This window comes from Schistocerca americana, chromosome 3 (assembly GCF_021461395.2).
Source record: "Schistocerca americana isolate TAMUIC-IGC-003095 chromosome 3, iqSchAmer2.1, whole genome shotgun sequence".
Lineage (NCBI taxonomy): Eukaryota > Metazoa > Arthropoda > Insecta > Orthoptera > Acrididae > Schistocerca > Schistocerca americana.
Window position 1 is genome coordinate 694,622,641 of NC_060121.1, and position 24,023 is coordinate 694,646,663.

General features: G+C 38.0%; 1 protein-coding gene across 2 annotated transcripts in view; it reads right to left on the reverse strand.

Annotated features, from left to right (window-relative positions):
* Positions 1-24,023, reverse strand: part of LOC124607339 (serine/threonine-protein kinase MAK) — a 271,551-nt gene that overhangs the window by 241,895 nt on the left and 5,633 nt on the right. The window contains exon 1 of one of the 2 annotated variants that reach the window (XM_047139645.1): positions 23,791-23,873. The exons of the other annotated variant lie outside the window; for it this stretch is intronic. The gene's annotated coding sequence lies outside the window, so the exon portion shown is untranslated. Of the gene's footprint in view, positions 1-23,790; positions 23,874-24,023 lie in introns of those variants that run through there. 2 annotated transcript variants of the gene reach the window in all.

The following is a 24,023-nucleotide window of genomic DNA, read 5'->3' on the forward strand; positions in this document are numbered from 1 at the left end:
GTATGCGCTCTATGCTACACGCATTCTGTAGATACTGCGAGAATAAAAGTATTCATACTTTTATGGGAGTGTGAGTGATTATTTATTATCATAATTATCATGCCCACTCCCCGCTATTTACAGTATGATAAGAAAAAGATAAGGCAGTTTTCTCTATCTCATACCATTCAGTATTTACAGGATACAAATGATGAAATATAACAATGAATTCTATTTGGTGGTTTCAATTTCACATCAGACAAAATAAAAGCTATCTATTTTTAAATGTTTTTTTGTTTTTCACCTTAAATTATGATGATACTACAATAAATGACGTATTTATACACTCCTGGAAATTGAAATAAGAACACCGTGAATTCAGTGTCCCAGGAAGGGGAAACTTTATTGACACATTCCTGGGGTCATATACATCACATGATCACACTGACAGAACCACAGGCACATAGACACAGGCAACAGAGCATGCACAATGTCGGCACTAGTACAGTGTATATCCACCTTTCGCAGCAATGCAGGCTGCTATTCTCCCATGGAGACGATCGTAGAGATGCTGGATGTAGTCCTGTGGAACGGCTTGCCATGCCATTTCCACCTGGCGCCTCAGTTGGACCAGCGTTCGTGCTGGACGTGCAGACCGCGTGAGACGACGCTTCATCCAGTCCCAAATATGCTCAATGGGGGACAGATCCGGAGATCTTGCCGGCCAGGGTAGTTGACTTACACCTTCTAGAGCACGTTGGGTGGCACGGGATACATGCGGACGTGCATTGTCCTGTTGGAACAGCAAGTTCCCTTGCCGGTCTAGGAATGGTAGAACGATGGGTTCGATGACGGTTTGGATGTACCGTGCACTATTCAGTGTCCCCTCGACGATCACCAGTGGTGTACGGCCTGTGTAGGAGATCGCTCCCCACACCATGATGCCGGGTGTTGGCCCTGTGTGCCTCGGTCGTATGCAGTCCTGATTGTGGCGCTCACCTGCACGGCGCCAAACACGCATACGACCACCATTGGCACCAAGGCAGAAGCGACTCTCATCGCTGAAGACGACACGTCTCCATTCGTCCCTCCATTCACGCCTGTCACGACACCACTGGAGGCGGGCTGCACGATGTTGGGGCGTGAGCGGAAGACGGCCTAACGGTGTGCGGGACCGTAGCCCAGCTTCATGGAGACGGTTGCGAATGGTCCTCGCCGATACCCTAGGAGCAACAGTGTCCCTAATTTGCTGGGAAGTGGCGGTGCGGTCCCCTACGGCACTGCGTAGGATCCTACGGTCTTGGCGTGCATTCGTGCGTCGCTGCGGTCCGGTCCCAGGTCGACGGGCACGTGCACCTTCCGCCGACCACTGGCGACAACATCGATGTACTGTGGAGACCTCACGCCCCACGTGTTGAGCAATTCGGCGGTACGTCCACCGGGCCTCCCGCATGCCCACTATACGCCCTCGCTCAAAGTCCGTCAACTGCACATACGGTTCACGTCCACGCTGTCGCGGCATGCTACCAGTGTTAAAGACTGCGATGGAGCTCCGTATGCCATGGCAAACTGGCTGACACTGACGGCGGCGGTGCACAAGTGCTGCGCAGCTAGCGCCATTCGACGGCCAACACCGCGGTTCCTGGTGTGTCCGCTGTGCCGTGCGTGTGATCATTGCTTGTACAGCCCTCTCGCAGTGTCCGGAGCAAGTATGGTGGGTCTGACACACCGGTGTCAATGTGTTCTTTTTTCCATTTCCAGGAGTGTATAAGATATGCTTACACAACATAAAAGTGGATTTTATTAATTTACGTACACAGACAATTTACAACCAAAGTTAAACAAAATTGTTGCAACAATCCATTCCTGGCACTTAGAGAAGTTCTGGGTCAATTTTCTCATAAATACTCTTACTTTGTATACTACTTTCCTACCTTAAAATTTGTACTCAGGATGTTGAATGGTTTCTACTAAATGACAAAACTGCACTTTAAGATATATAAAAAACAAAAAGTCTGTGAAAATTGACTTTATTGTTGAGACATTCACAGAAATACGTTTTGATGCCACACCCAAAATTCTTCGTGTGCCAATAAGTAGTTAATTGGAACTAAGCATGTTATCCTCCCTGTTTTATGATCTATGTAGTTAATATGTGTATTTTTCTGTTCCATATACAATAATTTATGACTTCGACAATGCAACATATAAAGTTTAAATTCTATCTACAAGGTAGTTTTTCAATCAGGTGACAACTGAAACACTTGCGCTCTAAACAAATTTCAGTAGTAATCCACCTATAACACACTTCTCTTGCCTTTACCCAGAAGTAGGAATTATAATCTCAAGTGCAAAATTGGACGAACCAGGACAAATGTGAAAATCTAAATTGCATATGGTAAGTCTTAAATAAAGAGACAATTCACATAGAGGACTACACAAAATAAGTATGATCTTATTTTCAAAGCTGGTATAAATACCAAAACATTAATTATTTTAAAAGGCTGGATACAAGTAGACAACACATCCATAAAAATGTTCAAAATATATGAGGAATCATATGTTTTCTTGAAAGAAAATAATGGACAAAAGGAATTGTTTACATCAGTTTTTTTATTTAATTTTATTGTCATTTGGTGTACATATGATTGAGCCAGCATCATATCACATTAGTGGCACAGCTATTGACTACAATCAATTTTTGTAAGTACATATAAAGCACAACGAAGCTGTTAATTACAAGTTTTGATCACAGTCTCCTAACAAGTCTCTGATTATTTTGTAAGTTTCTATTTATTCTGATTTTACATCACACACTGACACTGAGTCACATAATCAAGTTGCCTACCCTGTGGAGGTGATTAAGGAAATTTCCAAGATGGCGGCTGTTACCACTGACACTAGATACTTATTTAATTTTTATTTTTTCAACAACTATTGGTCATGTACATGATATCTGTTTTGACATGTACACAACAGTAAAGTTTTACATTAAAAATTGGACATTATATTTATATTTACATCGAAAATTAAATGTTTGGTTTAGGATATCACACTATTACAGATTTCTCCTAATTCATAAACATGGCTGTTGATTAATACCATAGTTTCTGTACATACCTCGCAAAGGAACTGTATGAGAGTTCTCTCACTCCCAGCAGTAGTATATTATACAGCTTTATGTCAGTATATTTGAAGCTGTTTTGGGACTCAAAACATAAGTCTATATTATTTCTCTTTCTTGTTCCATAGCTGAAAGTGATACAATTACACATAAAAGAAAATTTAATTATTCTAAACTTAAGATGGCACTAGGGAATGAAAAATGGGAACCAGTGTACAATGCAACTGAAGTGAATGAAAAATGGGAATATTTCTATAAGCTATTCAGTAACGCTTTAAATGAAACCTGTACTGTAGTTAAAAAAGCAAATAAAGCTGTAAACCATACAGCCGAGAATCTCTCTTCTGAAATTATTGAACTGAGGGAGAAAATGAAAGATTGCTATATTCTCAACAAAATATAAACTGCTCAGAAAAACATACAGTGTGTCCTTGACTAACCTAAAAGCACAGAAATATACCTCTGAAGTAAGGAACTCTAGCTGTATCAGTAAAACTGCATGGAAAATAATGCGTAAAGAAAGTGGGAAACAGAATTCCTATGAACACAGCAACATAACATTAAAAGAAAATGGTGAAGAAATAAATGACCCAAAAGAAGTGTGTGAGAAATTTATACAAAAGTTCAGTGCAGTTGGTACAAATGAAGCTCATGTCAAGCCACAAAATTTTAGTCTTGGAAAATCTAGCCAGTCCTTTTATACCCACGGCATTACTGAGAGGGACATCCTAGCAATCATATCAGCACTTCGACCAAAATTTCTTGTGGCTGGGACGACATTTCACCTAAACTGCTAGAGGAATGCAGTGATGAATTAGTAAAACCCTTGACTCACTTGATAAATACCTCCCTCAGAAATGGAGTATTCCCTGACCTTTTGAAAATTACTGAAATTATACCAGTGCATAAAAAGGGATTAAAAACGGACACTAAAAACTACAGGCCAATATCATTAATCTCAGAACTAGGCAAATTGTTAGAGAGAGTAATACTAAATCAAGTTGAATCATATTTCACCAAACACAATCTGTTAAATAACCTACAACATGGATTTAGAAAAGGGAGATCTACTACAACAGAAGTAGCATCTTTTATACATGAAATATTAAATAAGCTGGACAAAAGTGACAAGGTAATAGGCACTTTCCTAGATATGAATAAAGCCTTTGATACTGTGAATCATACCATTCTTCTGTGTAAACTAGAAGAGTACGGGGTTGAGAGGACTAGCCTTGAAACTACTTACCTCCTATTTGAAAGACAGGAAACAGTGTGTAAAGCCAACTTATCAAAATAATGAGCAGCTCCTAACAACCAAATCACTCTTCAGGACACTTCAATGTGGTGTGCCTCAAGGAAGCATACTAGGGCCTTTTCTGTTCCTTGTATATGTAAATAACTTATTTGAACCCCAAAATTGCATCGTTGTAAGCTATGCCGATGACATATCCTTCATCAGCTGTGGCAGTGATATGCAGTCTGCAGCTAACACTACCGAGATCAGTTTCAATACTCTGTCCGCATACCTTACAGCAAACAAGCTTCTAAAGACAAAATGGCAATAATGAAGTTCATCCACAGTTATAATGCTGCTATAACTGATACTGTATTTACATCCCCATTGGGTCTTGCATATGCAAATTCACATAAATTTCTGGGCATCGTTGCTGGTGAACGCTTATCATGGAAAGACCATGTAGATAATATCTGCAAGAAAATCAGTACAAATGTGTATCTACTGAAACGGGTCTCAGCCTTCTTGGACCATGATACTTTAAGGCAAATATATTTTGGGTTAATTCTTCCGCACCTTCAGTATGGTATTGAGATATGGGTTGGGGCATCAGCAGTTCATATAGATAGACTTTTTAGATTACAAAAAAAGGCAGTAAGAATGGTAGCCAAGCTAAAGAAGAGACATCTTTAGAAAATATAAAATCCTTACGGTGCACTCCATGTATATACTGCAGACAGTCATGTTCGTGAAACAAAATCCTGAATTTAATATGAGAAACAGTAATGTACACAACTATGATACAAGGGGAAGGGAAACTTTTCATAGAATTGTGACCAATAAAAAGGCAACGGACCACAGCCCACACAGAATGGGAGCAATTTTCTACAATGCACTACCCTACTCAAGAAAGTAAATCTAAATACGCTAAATGTCTTTAAATATGTCTGCTTGTGTCTGTATTTGTGGATGGATATGTGCGTGTGTGCGAGTGTATACCTGTCCTTTTTTCCCCCAAAGGTAAGTCTTTCCGCTCCCGGGATTGGAATGACTCCTTACCCTCTCCCTTAAAACCCACTTCCTTTCGTCTTCCCCTCTCCTTCCCTCTTTCCTGATGCGGCAACAGTTTGTTGCGAAAGCTTGAATTTTGTGTGTATGTTTGTGTTTGTTTGTGTGTCTATCGACCTGCCAGCGCTTTCGTTTGGTAAGTCACCTCATCTTTGTTTTTATATATAAATACGCTAAAGAGTAGACTGAAGCAATTATTAATAGAGAAGAGTTGTTACTCTATAGAGGACTTTACATTGTAGTGCCATCTTGGAAAACAGTGTATATAGACAATGTCTCCGGCCTATCAGTGGTATGAAAGAATGTAATTATACACTGTATTATGTGTACTGTACTATTATAAATATAAGCTAAATTGTGTTACACTATAGAGGAATCTACCTGTAGTGCCCTTTTGAAAAATAATGTGTGCAGACATGTGTCCGATCCATATGTTGTTATGGAAGAATATAAATATTTTACTGTATATGTGTAATGTAATCTAAATTTTCCTGACAATGTCCAAAAACTTTTTGTTATATGGACAGAAAATAAAATAAATAAATAAAAATAAAATAAATAAATAAAAATCTCCTGGAAGTTAAAGTCTCTGGCTGTTTTTACTGAAAGGAGATAAGACTTTCATGTACAGGGAAGATACAGTTAGTATATTTAGTTTGTGAAATGCAGCTGGCACAACTGTTTAGAATGCCTGTAATAGTTTTCATTGCTTGTTTTCCCACATAAACATTGTTTTTGCACCAGAAGAGTTGCTCCATATGATATTTCCATAAACAGAGTGGAAGAAAGCATAATATGAGGACTGAACCTGTTCCTTGCTAACACAGGTTTTTAATTTGTGTAGTAAGGAAATCATGCATGGCAGTTTAATGCACAAATGGTCTGTGTGTGTTGCATCTCATTTCTGTTGTTGGTCAAAATCAGTTTCTAATAGTCTGACACATTCACTCTCATTTACATTTTCACTTAGTTTATAGGGATATAAGTATATTGCTTCTCTTTTGTTTTTATTTAGTATTAGTTCACTTTTTTGTAGTCACTACACAGACATGTTAACCACAACCAGTAAAAAAAAAACACAATTCTGACATGTTTAAAAAGGAGTGAAGTGATCCCTATTTATGTAGGGGGCAGCAAGGAATACCCAGGAAATTACAGGCCAATAACTGTTACACCTGCCCTATCTAAATTAATAGAAAGTGCAATTACTGGCAGAATAGCAAATTTTGTAAAAAAAAAAAAAAATGCAGCCCTTTGAATTACGCCCAGCATGAGTTCAGGAAGGGTGGAGCCAGTGAAACAGCACCATCGAAGTTTTTAACACTTGTAACTAAGGCATTAGATGAGTAGAAGGGACTTTGTGGTTTATTCCTTGACCTTTCAAATGCCTTTGATTGTGTATGGCTCAACATATCATTACAATAGCTTCAGTGATGTGGTAAAAGGGGGAAAGCAGAGAATATCATAAATCATTCGCTGAAAATAGAGAATAGAACAGTGTGCACAAATAAAACAAAGAGAACAATACTATTACAAATGTCTATTCATATTCTGACTTTTTTAAAATATTGTATGCCTCAAGGATCAATGCTTCAGCCAGTACTTTTCATTTTATATGTATACAGTATGCCCAAAATAGTAGGTGGAAACACTGTCATGTAAGCAGATGACACTTCCATTTGTTACAAGCTGTGTTTCAGCAGATGACTTACAAAAGAAAGCTTCTCTAAGTACGAAAAATGGAAACAATTACTTCAGCGAAAATAATATTTTTATAAATGTTAACAAAAGCACATATATGCAAATACATGCAAACGAAACACTCAAGTTGAACAATATCATTGTCATGCTTGGAGACTTAGATTTAAAAGAGGCAGAAAATTACAAAAATAATATCTGTTGTAACATGATTTCAGGTATATTTCTGATTAGAAAAATGTTAAGGACAATACACGAACACTACAAACAGTGTTCTATGGGCTAGTCCATTCACAAACATCATATAGTATCCTGGTCTGGGGAAATGCTGCAAATGTGCACATACAAAGAGCATTAAAACTACAAAACAAATCTGTAAGTTGTATAGCAAAATTATTTTTTAGAGATTCCTGTACAAATAAACTCAGGGAACTCAACATATTTACAGTATAATCATTGTACATAAATGAAACAATTACTTATCTAAAAATTAATCACACTGCATCATTAAACAGACACCTGTAACTATAACACATGAAATAAAAATTACCATCACACTGAAAAAACTCGGCTCAAATTCACCGACAAAAAGCTTGTAAAAGTGGGATGCTTTCTATACAATAGTTTACCACACTATATAGAGATGAGAGAAAATATGTGCTTTCAAAAGTAAATTAAAATGTCACTTTGTTAAAATTTGTCCATACAGAATTAACCAATACCTTGAGGTTAAAAGTTAAAGTAATGTGTTCACATGTAACTGTGCAAATATGTAATATTTTATCAGATAGCATAAAGTGACTTCAAACTACAATAATTATATCTGTACATACTCACTGATCATCATCATCATCATCATCATCATCATTTAAGACTGATTATGCTTTTCAGCGTTCAGTCTGGAGCATAGCCCCCTTATAAAATTCCTCCACAATCCCCTATTCAGTGCTAACATTGGTGCCTCTTCTGATGTTAAACCTATTACTTCAAAATCATTCTTAACCAAATCCAGGTACCTTCTCCTTGGTCTGCCCCAACTCCTCCTAACCTCTACTGCTGAACCCATGAGTCTCTTGGGCAACCTTGCTTCTCCAATGCGTGTAACATGCCCCCACCATCTAAGCCTGTTTGCCCTGACTGCTACATCTATAGAGTTCATTCCCAGTTTTTCTTTGATTTCCTCATTGTGGACGCCCTCCTGCCATTGCTCCCATCTACTGGTACCTGCAATCATCCTAGCTACTTTCATGTCCGTAACCTCAACCTTGTTGATAAGGTAACCTGAATCCACCCAGCTTTCGCTCCCGTACAACAAAGTTGGTCGAAAGATTGAACGGTGCACAGATAACTTAGTCTTGGTACTGACTTCCTTCTTGCAAAAGAGAGTAGAGCGTAGCTGAGCGCTCACTGCATTAGCTTTGCTACACCTCGCTTCCAGTTCTTTCACTATGTTGCCATCCTGTGAGAATATGCATCCTAAGTACTTGAAACCGTCCACCTGTTCTAACTTTGTTCCTCCTATTTGGCACTCAATCCGTTTATATTTCTTTCCCACTGACATTACTTTCGTTTTGGAGATGCTAATCTTCATACCATAGTCCTTACATTTCTGATCTAGCTCTGAAATATTACTTTGCAAACTTTCAATCGAATCTGCCATCACAACTAAGTCATCCGCATATGCAAGACTGCTTCTTTTGTGTTCACATATCTTAATCTCACCCAGTCAGTCTATTGTTTTCAACATATGATCCATAAATAATACGAACAACAGTGGAGACAGGTTGCAACCTTGTCTTACACCTGAAACTACTCTGAACCACGAACTTAATTTACCGTCAACTCTAACTGCTGCCTGACTATCCATGTAAAGACCTTTAATTGTTTGCAAAAGTTTGCCTCCTATTCCATAATCTCGTAGAACAGACAATAACTTCCTCTTAGGTACCCGGTCATATGCTTTTTCTACATCTATAAAGCATAGATACAATTCCCTGTTCCACTCATAACACTTCTCCATTATTTGCCGTAAGCTAAAGATCTGGTCCTGACAACCTCTACGAGGCCTAAACCCACACTGACTTTCATCCAATTGGTCCTCAACTAATACTCGCACTTTCCTTTCAACAATACCTGAGAAGATTTTACCCACAACGCTGATTAAAGAGATACCTCTGTAGTTGTTACAATCTTTTCTGTTTCTATGTTTAAAGATTGGTGTGATTACTGCTTTTGTCCAGTCTGATGGAACCTGTCCCGACTCCCAAGCCATTTCAATTATCCTGTGTAGCCATTTAAGACCTGACATTCCACTGTATTTGATGAGTTCAGACTTAATTTCATCCACCCCAGCTGCTTTATTGCGCTGCAATCTATTGACCACTTTCTCCACTTCCTCAAATGCGATCCTATTTCCATCATCATTCAAATCCCATTCTACCTCGAAATCTGAAACATTACTGATCATATTTTCACCTACATTGAGCAACTCTTCAAAATATTCCCTCCATCTGCCCAAGGCATCCACAGGATTCACCAGCAGTTTTCCTGACCTGCCCAAAATACTTGTCATTTCCTTCTTACCTCCCTTTCAAAGACTGCTAATTACACTCCAGAATGGTTTTCCAGCAGCTTGACCCAAAGTCTCCAACCTGTTTCCAAAGTCTTCCCAAGACTTCTTCTTGGATGCTGCAATTATCTGTTTGGCTTTGTTTCTTTCTTCAACATAACTTTCTCTGTCTACCTGAGTTCTAGTATGTAGCCATTTTTGATACGCCTTCTTTTTCCTTTTACAGGCTGCCTTGACTGTGTCATTCCACCAAGCTGTTTGCTTCATCCTACTTTTACACACTACTGTCCCAAGACATTCTTTAGCCACTTCTAGTACTGTGCCCCTGTACCTTGTCCATTCCTTTTCCATTGACTGTAATTGACTACATCCAACTAACTGGTACCTTTCTGAGATCGCTGTTATGTACTTGTGCCTGATTTCCTTATCCTGAAGTTTCTCCACTCTTATCCTCCTACATATGGACCTGACCTCCTGCACTTTCGTCCTCACAATCCCAATTTCACTGCAGAACAAATAAAGATCAGTGTCATCAAAGAATCCCCTGAATACACGTGTGTCCCTCACAGCCTTCCTGAATTCCTGATCTGTTATTATATAGGCAATGACAGATCTGGTTCCCCTGCCTTCCCAAGCATACCGGTGAATGTTCTTATGTTTAAAAAAGGAGTTTGTGATTACTAAGCCCATACTGGCCCAGAAATCCAAGAGTTGTTTCCCATTCCTGTTGGCCTCCATATCCTCTCCTAATTTATCCATAACCTTTTCATACCCTTCTGTTCGATTTCCAATCCTGGCATTAAAATCACCCATGAGCAGAACACTGTCCTTGTCCGTTACTCTAACAACTACATCACTGAGTGCCTCATAAAAACTATCCATCTTATCTTGATCTGTCCCTTCACAATGTGAATATACTGACACAATCCTAATTTTCTTGCTAGACACTGTCAAATCTACCCACATCAGTCGTTCGTTTACATACCTTATTGCAACTACGCTGGTTTCCATTTCTTTCCTGATGTAAAGCCCTACACCCCATTGTGCTATTCCTGCTTGGACTCCTGACAGGTAGACCTTGTATTCTCCCACTTCCTCTTCTTTCTCACCCCTTACCCGAATGTCACTAACTGCTAAAACGTCCAGCCCCATCTTACTTGCAGCCTCTGCCAGCTCTACCTTCTTCCCAGAGTAGCCCCCATTGATATTAATTGCTCCCCATCTCATTACCATTTGTTTGCCAAGTCGTATCTTAGGAGTCCCTGGTTTGTCAGTTAGAGGTGGGACTCCGTCACCTCAAAAGGTCCAAGGCATTTTGCTCTGATTGTTGCTAGCATCATATTTAAGGTACCAGGGAAGCAGGTTGCTAGCCTTACTCACTGTTCATAAGTAAATATTTTAAGATAAATAAACACATCTTCTATACAAATATATCTGTGTAACTCCATGTAAAAATGAAAAATCTGTATGCATATCAGTGCTTTTAGAGGCTTATATACTAAGATAATCATTCATTTTATTGACATTTTCAAGTAATTGTGTAATTCAGAAACTTGTAAGTGTGTAATTTTCAAATTCCATGTAAACATGATGTGTCCAATACCTCTGAACAGAATGGTCCATGGACAAATAAAACTATTACTGTTTTCCTTTTGACTTAAGCTCTACTAGGATACCGGTATGTCATCTCACTCACATGAGTGTTGTAATTTCAGCTTATATTACTGTCTAGTAGGGCAAAGAACTAGGTAGATCATTCATGTATATTAAGAAAAGAAAGACACTATGACAGAACCCTATAGAACTGCTGTAGTAACAGGTAGAGAATTTGATCTCTATCTGCTGGATGTCCAGTCCATATATTATGATACTCTGGGTGAAGCAGGTTGTGCATTATAGTGCTGGCCACCTCTCTGCCATTGCATTTCTTCCCACTCTTCTTTCCACACATTACATGGCCTCACTTTTAAGTTCAAGGATGTAGCTGTTGCAGTGAAATGAGGGATAAGAAAGTGCTTGTGGTGTCCTTTGCAAGAAGGCCCACACTCATTTTGTTGAAATCTTTCATACAATGGAAGTTCACCAAATTTCCATACTGCTGCAGCTATGCAGCTCAACCACTTACAGTACTGTTTTATTATAATAGGATTAACAATGTTGTCCCTCTGCAGCACTGGAGGCACTGAAAGTTTCTAATACATTTAATGAGTCAAATATGACAATCCTGTTCAGTTTCAAGTGGCTTCATAAACTGGAAAGCATGTATGACAGCCACTGCCTCTGCAGTAAATATTTGCATTGGTGGTGGGGATATATTTATTCTGCTTGGTGACCAGGACAAAAGAAGATGCAACTGATATATGGAAGGTTAATCAATTAATTTAGGCCATCAGTGTATATTTTAATCACACCTGTCCACTGCAGTTGCACAATTTCCTTGAATACATCATTATATTTGACACTTCACATTTGGGTAGCAGATGGATGTTATATGAACTGGCAATCTGAGGATAATAAATTTTGAAGTGCTGGTTACTTAGGTGTGCTGGGTAGTAAGGAAGCACTTCTACCATTACTACTCAGCAGTGTGCATTATATTTCAAGATAGAAACAATAAATGGTTTGAAGGAGCTCTTATAACTTAGTTAACACCTAAGCATGTGATGATCACGAGTCTGTATTCTCTGTAACATACATTTATCTGCTAGTTAACTAACACTATATATGAAGAAGCACTCCATAGTTTCCCACAGCAGAGCAGTGATTTGTGTCTAAGGCTTTTCTAGAATACAGATTCAAATACAACAGCACTGTATTTTGTATAATGCCATGACTACTAACTTGATGTATGTGTTGGACACCGTGTGTAGAATCTTTATAGCTTTTTCTAGCCTGAGAAGCCTGCTATTAGTCATGAGTCCTAAATCAGTCCCCAGAATCACATTATTCCTAATATTATTTGCTTTCCCAATTTCACATGCAAAGCAAGGTGCTGCAGATATTTTTGAGGAAACACAACAACTTGTGATTTGTGAGGTAGTATTGCTACAACCCTTTTTTATCAGCCCACTGTCACAACATATGACAACATAATCTAGACCAGCAGTCATCAAGTATTCATGTGGCCTGCAGTCTCCTCCATATTTTACAACACTAAGCTTCCAGCACCTAACAGCCAAATGCAGAAACATCAGCTAACACTGACAGCTTCCTCAGAATGTAGTTTTCCTGTTCACAATCAGTAACAAATATAAATACTTACAGAGACAGTAACATTTTAAGATGTGCTTAATTTTAATTGACATCTGTGAATTCAGCTGAGAGAGAAGTAAAGTTGGCCACTTACCTCAGAGGCAGAGGGGCAATTAGTGTGGTCACTGTGCAGTTAGAGGATGTGAGAGGGGACTGTCTTACTGTTTATCTTCCATTGCTGATAACTCGTGGCGATGTGTGCCTCATACCAATCAGCTGCTTTGGTATACATTTTAAGAATTACAGCGACAGTCATCTTCAAATGAATTACATATTTGCCGTAAGGAATATGAAATTAAATTAGGGCTTTTGTAAACAACACAATAAGTGGTAAATATTTGTGATTGTGTCACAAATTGCATTTAAAATAATCAATTACCGTCTGCTCACTCAACACAATACCACTTCATCAGGAAATTACAATGTCACAACTTTGGGTTCTCTGAAGGGAGGGCGGGAGTGGGGGGAGGGGGGGCTACATTTTGAAATAGAAAGCAGTTGACAAGAAGTGTTCCGAATGGTGCTGACTTGTGACAATAAGTACTTGGGGGCCACCAGCCAACTTATCACTTCATTACTATAGCCAGGAGAGCTCATAACATGCAATTTACGTAGGTTACCAATCGATAATAAGATTGATACATGTACTGCCCAAGATGCCACCCCACAATGTCTGTGTTGGCTCTCAAACAAAAAAGTCTGACAACTACTGATCTAGACTATGGCAAGTATACTGGAGAAACATGACTGTTGAGTAAAGGCACACATTGTCTGCATATTGTAATTGTTTAATAGTTGGTGGTAGAGAAGTTTGAAGATCATGTCTATATGAAGAATATAATACTGCTCAAAGAGAGTACTTGCAACATTTTGTATGAGCCCATCAACTCACTGCCTGACCAAATGAATGCTCAACAATTGTGTGGCAGCTTGATCATGAAACTAACTAATGCTAATGAATGATTATATAGACTAGTGGAGCCGAGATATTGGAAAAGGTGACAGTGAGGAAGCTGAAACAGGTGGATGGAGCCAATATGTATGAGAGGATACTCGGCAGCTGTTTAAATGCCTCTGGTAACAAATTTGCTATCATCAAGCAGGTACATCTGAAGGTTTTTCTTGTCATATCTTGCAAATACTAACATTATTGTTTGTAGCTGATTTCAGTTCTCTTTTAATCCTGTTTGTACTAGTATTACAGATGTTGACACATTGAGCCTGAAAACTTCAACCTGCAAAGTCATTTCTCAATAATCATAAGATGAAGTTCTCTGATTTCTTATTCTTCCCTTCCACAAAACTTTCAATGGCTTTATATCCATGACACTGTATCTTTGTGTCTGAAATGCTTATACAGGCTCAGTACTTGCTATGGGACTGGGTGTACTGGTTATCATCACATCATGGTTATTTGGTTTTTATACCTAGAAACAATTCGTTTCATGATTTTACACTATGTTGCTCATCAATAATGTTGTTCTGTCGTTTCTGGTACTGGTCTTTTTGAATTGAGTCAGCTGTGGCAACCAACATCTGCAGTGTCCCATGATTTGACACTGATTTATCTTATGCACTGCAGCTAATGTATCAGTTATGGACACTGAACACTGCAACTGTGGTTAAAACAGTAGATGAATGGAAACTCTTTTAAAGTGACTGGCCACTGTTTTCATACCAATAACCACACTCTAGCTGGTCAACAATTAATTCTTCTACAATAGAGTTGTGAAGCATTCCTGCCAATGACTATCATTATGCTGTAAGTCCATTTGCAGAGGACGGAAGCCTGAGCTTGAAGTTTGCACTCTTCTCATATATTCTATGAACCAGGGTGGATTTCTGATGGGCCAGGAGCTCACTTAACACTGCAGCATCACTAACACTTGGTTATGAGTAATTCTGTTAATTAAGGCAAGACAACATTTCATTATGAGTAACACAGTACTGTTAATTAAAGCAAGACCACACTTTCTGTGGCTCAAAGCAAATGTTCTAGCAGATCTTGTTGAAATTATCAGAAGCATGCCAGCAGCATATTCTTTTGCTATGTGTTCCATGAGTTTTAACATTATTTATGTCACTGTAAAACTCGAGCAACTGCTGGAGACATGTTTAAAAGGTAGACAACAGTGTACAGAAATTATATAGGATAAGCTAAAAATAGCTTTCCATATTAACTAATCAGAAAAGACATTAGCCTGCCACATACAAACCCTGGATCACTAAAGGGAGGAAAGTATCTTGTGAAAGGAAAAGGGAAACGTAACCTGTTATCAAGAACAATTAAATGTCCTGCAGCAGCTACATGCTACAAAAACTACTCAATACAAGTAATAAACATATTTAATAACCATTTCTTACATATAGTAGGCATAGGGATAAACAGTTCAAGAGAATCCAGAATGAGATTTTCACTCTGCAGTGGAGTGTGTGCTAATATGGAACTTCCTGGCAGATTAAAACTGTGAGCCGGACCGAGACTCGAACTTGGGACCTTTGCCTTTTGTAGGCAAGTGCTCTACTAACTGAGGTACCCAAGCTCTTCTGCGAAGAATTCTGTGAAATTTGGAAGGTAAGAGACAAGGTACTGGCAGAATTGATGCTGTGAGGACGGGTCATGAGTCGTGCTTGGGTAGTTCAGTTGGTAGAGCACTTGCCCGCGAAAGGCAAAGGTCCCGAGTTAGAGTCTCGGTCTGGCACACAGTTTTAATCTGCGAGAAAGATTCATATCAGTGCACACTCCACTGCAGAGTGAAAATCTCATTCTGGAAACAACCCCAGGCTGTGGCTAAGCCATGTCTCCGCAATATCCCTTCTTCCAGGGATGCCAGTTCTGCAAGGTTCACAGAAGAGCTTCTGTGAAGTTCGGAAGGTAGGAGACGAGGTACTGGCAGAATTGAAGCTGTGAGGATGGGTCATGAATCGTGCTTGGGTAGCTCAGTTGGTAGAGCACTTGCCCACGAAAGGCAAAGGCCCCAAGTTCGAGTCTCGCTCCAGCACACAGTTTTAATCATCCAGGAAGTTTCAGTTCAAGAGAATGACATCAGTATGTTGAAAAACCAACTCTCATACAATTCAATCATATGATGTACCACTGACTTCTTATGAAATTAAGAAACTTATAGACTCCGGAAAAATAAAAGCTCATCTGGATTTGGTGGTGTTTCCAACAGAGTACTACAGATTGTCCTCATATAATAAGCACCGTCTTTTCTGGAAAATGAAATGCATCATTAACTCAAGGCATTTTTCCAAAGAGACTGAAATAAGAAAGGTGATAGGAGAGATGTTCAATAACTACCAACCCATTTCACTACTAACATGATAAATACCAGACACTGTCGGCTGGAGAGCAATCAAATGTTCAATGTAAAGAAAGCCTCCAATACAAAGTCTTTCATTGCCTTGACCACTTGTATATACACTGGACTACTACAGGAATAAGCTGCCATCTTCAGCTCTGAAAGGTTACAAAAAATTACAAAAGTATTTACACTATAGTAACTGTAATCGTGAAATAACAATTTTACATACCCTCTCTTCAATATACCCAAAGAGTACAGGTTATGAAACAACAATGAGTGATGAACTGCACATTTGTATTCATACCATTGTAATGGACTGTGAATTTTAAATACAACAAAATTACTTCTACATATGTTATTGCAGTAAATACACAAATTCCAATACACACCAAAGATCCAGTATAGATACCTGCGATCAAGGTAATAAAAAAAACTTCATATTGAAAGCTTTCTTTACATTACTAATACCACTTTCCTAAAACTTTTGAGAAGGTGATGTATTCTATAATAGTGTCTGAAGGCAACAACAATAACATTCTTAGTAAATCACAGTTTGGATTTCAGAAGAGTTGCTCAGGTGGGAATGCTATTTACACATTCGCTCAACAATGTTTACAAGTATTAAATAACAAAGTAGTATCTGTTGGCATTTTCTGTGACCTGTCTAAGGCATGTGACTGTGTGATCAAAAATTCTGCTACATAAACTGAGGTTTTAGGGAGGTGATAGTACAGTCAACCAATGGATAGTGTAATAGTTAACCAAAAGAATGCAGAAAAGATTCTCCTACATAAACTGAGGTTTTAAGGAGTTGATGGTACAGGCAACCAATGGATATGGTAATATTTAACCAAAAGAATGCAGAAAAGATTCTCCTATATAAACTGAGGTTTTAAGGAGTTGATGGTACAGGCAACCAATGGCTTGCATCTTACCTACACAAAAGAAAGCAGGAAGCTGTGCTTACTAATTCAAGAAATATTATAAGAGAGATTCTTCTCACTATGGAGAAATCACATACGGGGTTAGACAAGGCTCAATATTAGAACCATTATTGTTCCTTGTATATGTAAATGACCTTCTGTCTAATATACAAGCAGAATAAATTCTTTTTGCAGCTGACACTAGTATTTTAATCAATCCAACCACACATACAGCAGCAAAAAATTATAATGATGTTCTTAAAACGGTTATCTAGTAGTTTTCAACAAATGGTCTCCCTCTCAATTTCAAAACAACACAACATCTTCAGTTCTGCACTTCTAGAGGTACTAACCCACTGGTAAGTGTACCACATGGTGAGAAAATAAGGAACAGGTCAGAAACTACAAAAATTTTGGGTGTCCATATTCACCAGAATTTAAACTGGAAAAATCACATTCTAGAACTCCTAAAACAACTTAGTCCAGCCACATTTACACTTAGAATCATTGGAAATATTGGGGAAAAACAAATCAGTAAGTTGATGTATCTGTATATTTTCATTCAATAATGTCATATGGTATAATATAGTGGAGTAACACATCTTTCAGAAAAAAAAGTCTTATTCCTCAAACCATGCTATAGGAATAACATGTAGTGCTCACACATTATCATCTTGTAGACATTTGTTTAAGGAATCAACCAGTTTGACTTCTGCCTCACGGCATGTTTCTTCTCTCATGGAGTTTGTTGCAAATAATCCACTGCAGTTCAAAAGGAACAGTGATCCATAATTATGATAAAAGAAGAAAAGTGGCATTCATTACTAGAAATTAAGGAAGTCTTTATCACAGTATGGGGTGCACAATGCTGCAACCAAAATTTTTGATTACTCACCCAGTTATAAGTCTGATAGCAAAGTAAAATTTGAAAACAAACTGAACCTATTCCATAGAAGAATTTTTATTTTTGTGACTTGTAAAAAGTGGTAGGTAGGAATTGCTAATGGGCACCCATATGTTTAAATAAACTTATAAACATTCAGCATGTAACCATGTTTATAATTTAATTTGTGATGTGAATGTAAAATGACTTGTTTCACATCATTACGAATTACCATACAAATAATCCATGGAAAATAAAACTAACTAGTTAATTTGAAAGTAGTCAAGAATAAGAAATGTACATTTTGGTGTTCCCAAGGGTTTCCAAAGTACTCTAGATAATAAGTATTTGGCTACTGCAATGCAGATGGCAAATCTGTTGACTTTGTGCAAATAGTGAGCCTGGCCTTCTGACGATATTTCAGACTTCCTTCAAAAGACAAGTGCCCATTTTGAAAGATATAGGCAACCTTAGAAACATAGGAAAAAAAGTAACATTAATCACTTTAAACAAAGTTGTCCAAATTGAAAAATTATTGTGAATGAGAGATTCTGTCGAAAACCAGATCGGAATATAAATTTTTGGGTTTAGTAGAGGACCAACTTACATGAAAGCAGCAAGCTGAGAATGTCTGCAACAACAACAACAACAACAACAACAACAACAACAATTATTATTATTAGAATGGTAAATAGTGCTTTATTCAATGTATGCTCCAGCAATTGTTATACATTTTTCCCATCTTTCAGGCAATTTATGAACAACATCCCAGCAATAATTTCTCTCTTTTGCTGTGAACCATTTATCGAGCCATTTTTTGACACATGCGTACGAACCAAAGTGCTGCTCAGTAAATGCATGACCCATCGATGTAAACAAGTGGTAATCGAAAGACACCAAGTCTGGTAAGTAAACTGCATGTAGTATAACTTCCCAGGTGAGTGCCTCCAAAGTGTCACGAATCGGTTTTGCCATATGTGAATGAGCAGATCATGAACAAAAATGACTTTTTGTTGTCTCTTTTGTTATTGTGGCCTCTTCTCAAGCAGCAAATGGTTCAAATTGGTCAACTGTTGTTGGTAACATTTAGTATTAACCATTTTCCCAGATTTTAACAGTTCATTATCAAACACGCCTCTCTCATCCTACCAAACACAGACCACCCTCTTTCTGCCAAAGGGATTCAGTCATTCGGTCAATGTGGATGGTCTTCCTGGGTCTACTCATGATTTTTTGCACTTGGGATTCTCAAAAGAAATCCACTTTTCACCCTCTGTAATTGTACGGTGCAAAAATAACTTCCTTCCACAACAAGCAAGTGATACCTCAGATGTTTTTTTTAAAAAAAAAACGTCATTCAACTCATGTGGTACCCATCTACCAGTCTTCTGAATCTTTCCCATCTCTCATAGCTAATTGGCAACAGCTTGTTGAGTACTGCCCAATTGCTTGGCAAGTTTTTTTTGTGTCTGTGAATCATCTTCATTCAACAATGCTCCCAATGCCACATCTCCATATTTTTTTGGCGGGTTTCCACAACAAAGTCACCATTTTTGAAATGCCGAAACCATCGTTTACACTCGTCTTGAGATGGCACATGTTCATCCCAAATCATAGACCTGTGATCTGGGATGTTCACCATAAGCTTCTCGAAGTGATCGGTATGATTCAACACCAGTTTTCTTCAAATGGAAACAAAAAATAATGCTGTCCACAGATGCTCTTTGTTCAGTATAAATTTAGATATACTGAACACAACACTATGCACTCACTTTTCCAATTATTCCTGGTGCATGTCTGTCACTTGTTCATGGCACAACAAACTGGTGCAGTGTCAAATCTTTATAGTATAAACTGCATGGGTGTGACATCTGTTGTCTGAAATATGCATTTCATACTTGTACACCAAGTATGTGTATTAAAAATAGTATCATCATACCTTAATTCTGAAATCCTAAAAACTGTATATTTTGGAGTATTTTACCCTTTCTTGTATTATGGATTGGTACTGTGGGGCAGGACCTGTGACTCTTACATACATGGGTTTTCATCTAAGCTATTTATAAAGAAAAGTCATTGTTTAACACTGTTACTGAAAATCTCGAAAAGTACTTGAACAATTTAATTCAAATTTTTACATACATTACACTCTAATAAACATTCAAATGGATGTAGGCTAAATATTATTTTAATATACAAACATATAATAGGGAAATATTATTAGCAAAAATCTCAAAAATTTCTTCGAATTTTTGCACAATATTTTTAATAAACAGTTCATCTGGATGAACATAGGAGATTATGTATATAAAAAAAGACAATGTTCAGGTTTCAGTTTAAAACTGCCTCTGAGAAATAATGCTGTGCTATGTTGCATTGTGAAAGAGTGTGATTTCATTTTCTTTTTGCGGTCAAGTTTTAACCATGACTGCAGGGCATTTAAACCATTAGACAAATTGTTTCTCTATTATATGTTCTTCCTCCTTTTGTATAATTTCAAACTCAAATTGTCTATACAACACAAAAGTTGTATGTATGGCTTATCGCATTACAATCAGAAACTACTATGAAATCTTTAACGTCCGAAACTTCGTAATCCCACCAGTTTGTAGATTATAGCTACGTGAAATACTGTCATTGTAGCTACTATCCTCACAGATCCAGCAGCAGGAGATATCTCACACACACCAAATACCAATTATCGCAACTGACTTAACCATTAATTTTACAAGACATAAATTCTCAATCTATTTATATATAACAAATAACAAGGTTCTAGGTATGAGAAATGGGACAAGGAGATGGAAGAAAGGGGGGCTGAAGAAAAAAAACATAGATATTGGGAAGGAGGAGATGGACAGAGGGAGTGGGAGGTGGAGAGAGATAGGAGGGAGAAGAGGAGATGGACAGAGCAAGGGGGGAGGGGGAGGAGGTGATGGATGGAGACACACACAAACACACGCACGCACGCACGCACGCACACACACACACACACACACACACACACACACACACACACACACACACACAGAGAGAGAGAGAGAGAGAGAGAGAGAGAGAGAGAGAGAGGGGGGGGGGGGGGGAGATCAGGATGTATAACCAATTCCCATACATATTTAGCATTGACAGCTTCGCTAGTATTGTAGAAGAAAGCCTTGAGGAGTGTAGTAAAGGTGTAACAAAGAACGTCCTGTAAAAGCCTGTTTACTAGTTCCAATATTCTCAAAGTTTATGCCACGCATATGCTGGAAACCATTATGACAGGGAAACAAGACAAAAAAGCCACAAGTAGAAACATGCAAATTCATGACCATGATACAAGGTATAAAACAGAATTTCATTTGGTTACGAGAAGATTAATGTTAACAGCAAAATACCTACATGTCAAAGAAGCTGTGTTTGTAATTTGCTACCAAATAATCTTAAGATGCTGACAGGAGATACTTTTAAAAAACGATTTAAGCAATGACTTATTTATAAATGGTCAAACAACTTGGATTTAAGATGAATAATATCGTAAGCAATAATCTTGCACTAGAAATAAGTATAGTAGTAAACTGTATGTAAAACCAACTGTTCACTATGGAATGTATTATTGTCCTACTGTTCGATTCATTTAATTGTAGTATACTGTAAAAAAACTGTAATTTGTACTTTGTTGGCAAGACTTCAGTACTGCAGAGTTCAACCATAGTAGGGTTCTGCATAGTATAAAGTTATTTCTAGCATTTTTATTGCAATTGGCAACTAAAGCATATAAGAAAAAGTTTTGAAAGTGTTGAAAATTATATAACGTACTTGGTTTACCTGATCTGTACAACAGGAAATTGATGTCATTTCTTTTACCAAATTATATTTTGAATAACACAGACTTCAAATGGTGACCACTGTTGTACCATATCATGAAGGTTCACACAGTACTGAATTATGTCACAAGAAACATCATCATACAAATCTTTCATTGTGTGAGCTTGTTTAGCACATACCTTCCCTTACAAATATCCTCACATGACTGTCACACATACTAATGTTAGGCCAGTGTTTTACACCATAGCTAATGACATGTTCTGCAAAGATTTATCCACAGACTCCAAGTCATGGAAGCTATGCAGAACTGCATCATCCTGTTGTAATCAAAGGGCATGGTTGCAATACTGTACATTGAATTCTGGTTCCAGAAAGTTGTACAACATCCCAGTGTTACAGTTTGACATAGAACATGCGAAATTGTCTGACTAGTTCCAAAATTTAGTTTGTTAACTAAAACATAAAGCCAAACAGATGGAACCATAATTTGTCACTGATCAGCTGCATTGACTCATCTGCAGTAGCCATTATTTTCTGTACTGTGTCTGAGAAAGTCCTTTGGTTTCCATTATCATTATGACACAACTTCAGTAAAATCAATATGTTATATAAGTAAAAATTTAAATCCTAGCAAAGAATTAACTTAATGGTTAGCTGGGTATATGCAAGACAGCAATACAATAGAATATTGAATCTTATATAAGCAGTGAGTGAAAATTTGTACCAAGGCCGGGAATCAAACCCAAGTCTCCTGCTTACTAGACAGATGAATTAGCCACTAAACCACCTTGGCATAGCAGTTCACACAACTGCATGGATTACCCTGGCATGCCTCCCTCCTCAATCTAAATTCTCACTGCACCCCCACTATACCTCAAATTCCCTCCTTACACCCGAACAGAATTGCCAAGGCCCTCCATGTTATGGAATAGCACCTCAGCATCGAATGTAAATGGAGGATAAAGCCTGAAACCCAGGTAGAGGTATTTATACAAATGAAATGACACAATTTCAGAGATTTTACTGGTCTAATACAGATATGATTTTACGCATATTGACTGAAGTGAGTGAAACTTTGTACCGAGGCCAGGAATCGAGCCATTAAGCCACCTTGGCACAGCAGTTCCCACAACTGCACAGGACTTTAAAAAAAAAAAAAAAATCATTCGCCATTTCAGTCTATGTACATAAAATCATATCTGTACGAGACCAGTAAAGTGTATGAAATTGTGTAATTTCATTTGTATAAGTGTCTGCTCCTGGGTTTCAGGCTGGATCCCATTTATGTTCAATGCTGAGGTGCTATTCCAGAACAAGGAAGGCCTTGGCAATTTTGTTCATGTGTAAGTGGATATTTAAGGTAGACTGGGGTGGCAATGAGAATTTTGATCAAGGAGGGAGGCTTTCCAGGGTAATCCGTGCAATTGCGTGTGCTGATGTGCTGAGGTGGTTATCATACCTGCCTAGTAAGCAGGACACCTGGGTTTGATTCCCAACCTTGGTACAAATTTTCATTCATTGCTTCAGTCTATATACATAAAATCATGCCTGTCTGAGACCAATAAAGTCTCTGAGACAGTGTCATTTCAGAATGCTGAATGTCGAGGTCTTATCTGTCCACATACCAACTGACCCAATTTTTTATGACATATAGGCAGTTTTAAACTTCTGCAATGACATTTTTAAAATTTGTATGTAGTTGGATGAAAATTATTCACTTATAGTAACATTGCATTATGGCAGAGATACACACCTGGCTTCTGACAAACAGCTATCATCACAGACAGTTTTAAATAAATTCCAAATTCTTAATATGTAGTGTATATAGAAGTGTTGTAGCAACTAAAATGACATTTTCAACACAAGTTAACCACTCTTCCCCTTTCGAGTGGGGATAGGGGAAGAGTGGATAACTTGTGTAGGTAGAGGTAGAATTACTGCTTACCTGAAAGCAATTGGATCTTATTGACAGACCCTTTACATAACAGATCAGTGTCCTCTATGTAGAGATCAGATCATATGGTTGTTCTGAAAAGAGTCATATAACTCTTTATAAAACAAAAAATATTCTAAAGCAAACTTCTAAGACCCTAACACACTTAAAGGACCAACAAGAGGCAGAGGCGTGTGTGTGTGTGTGTGTGTGTGTGTGTGTGTGAGAGAGAGAGAGAGAGAGAG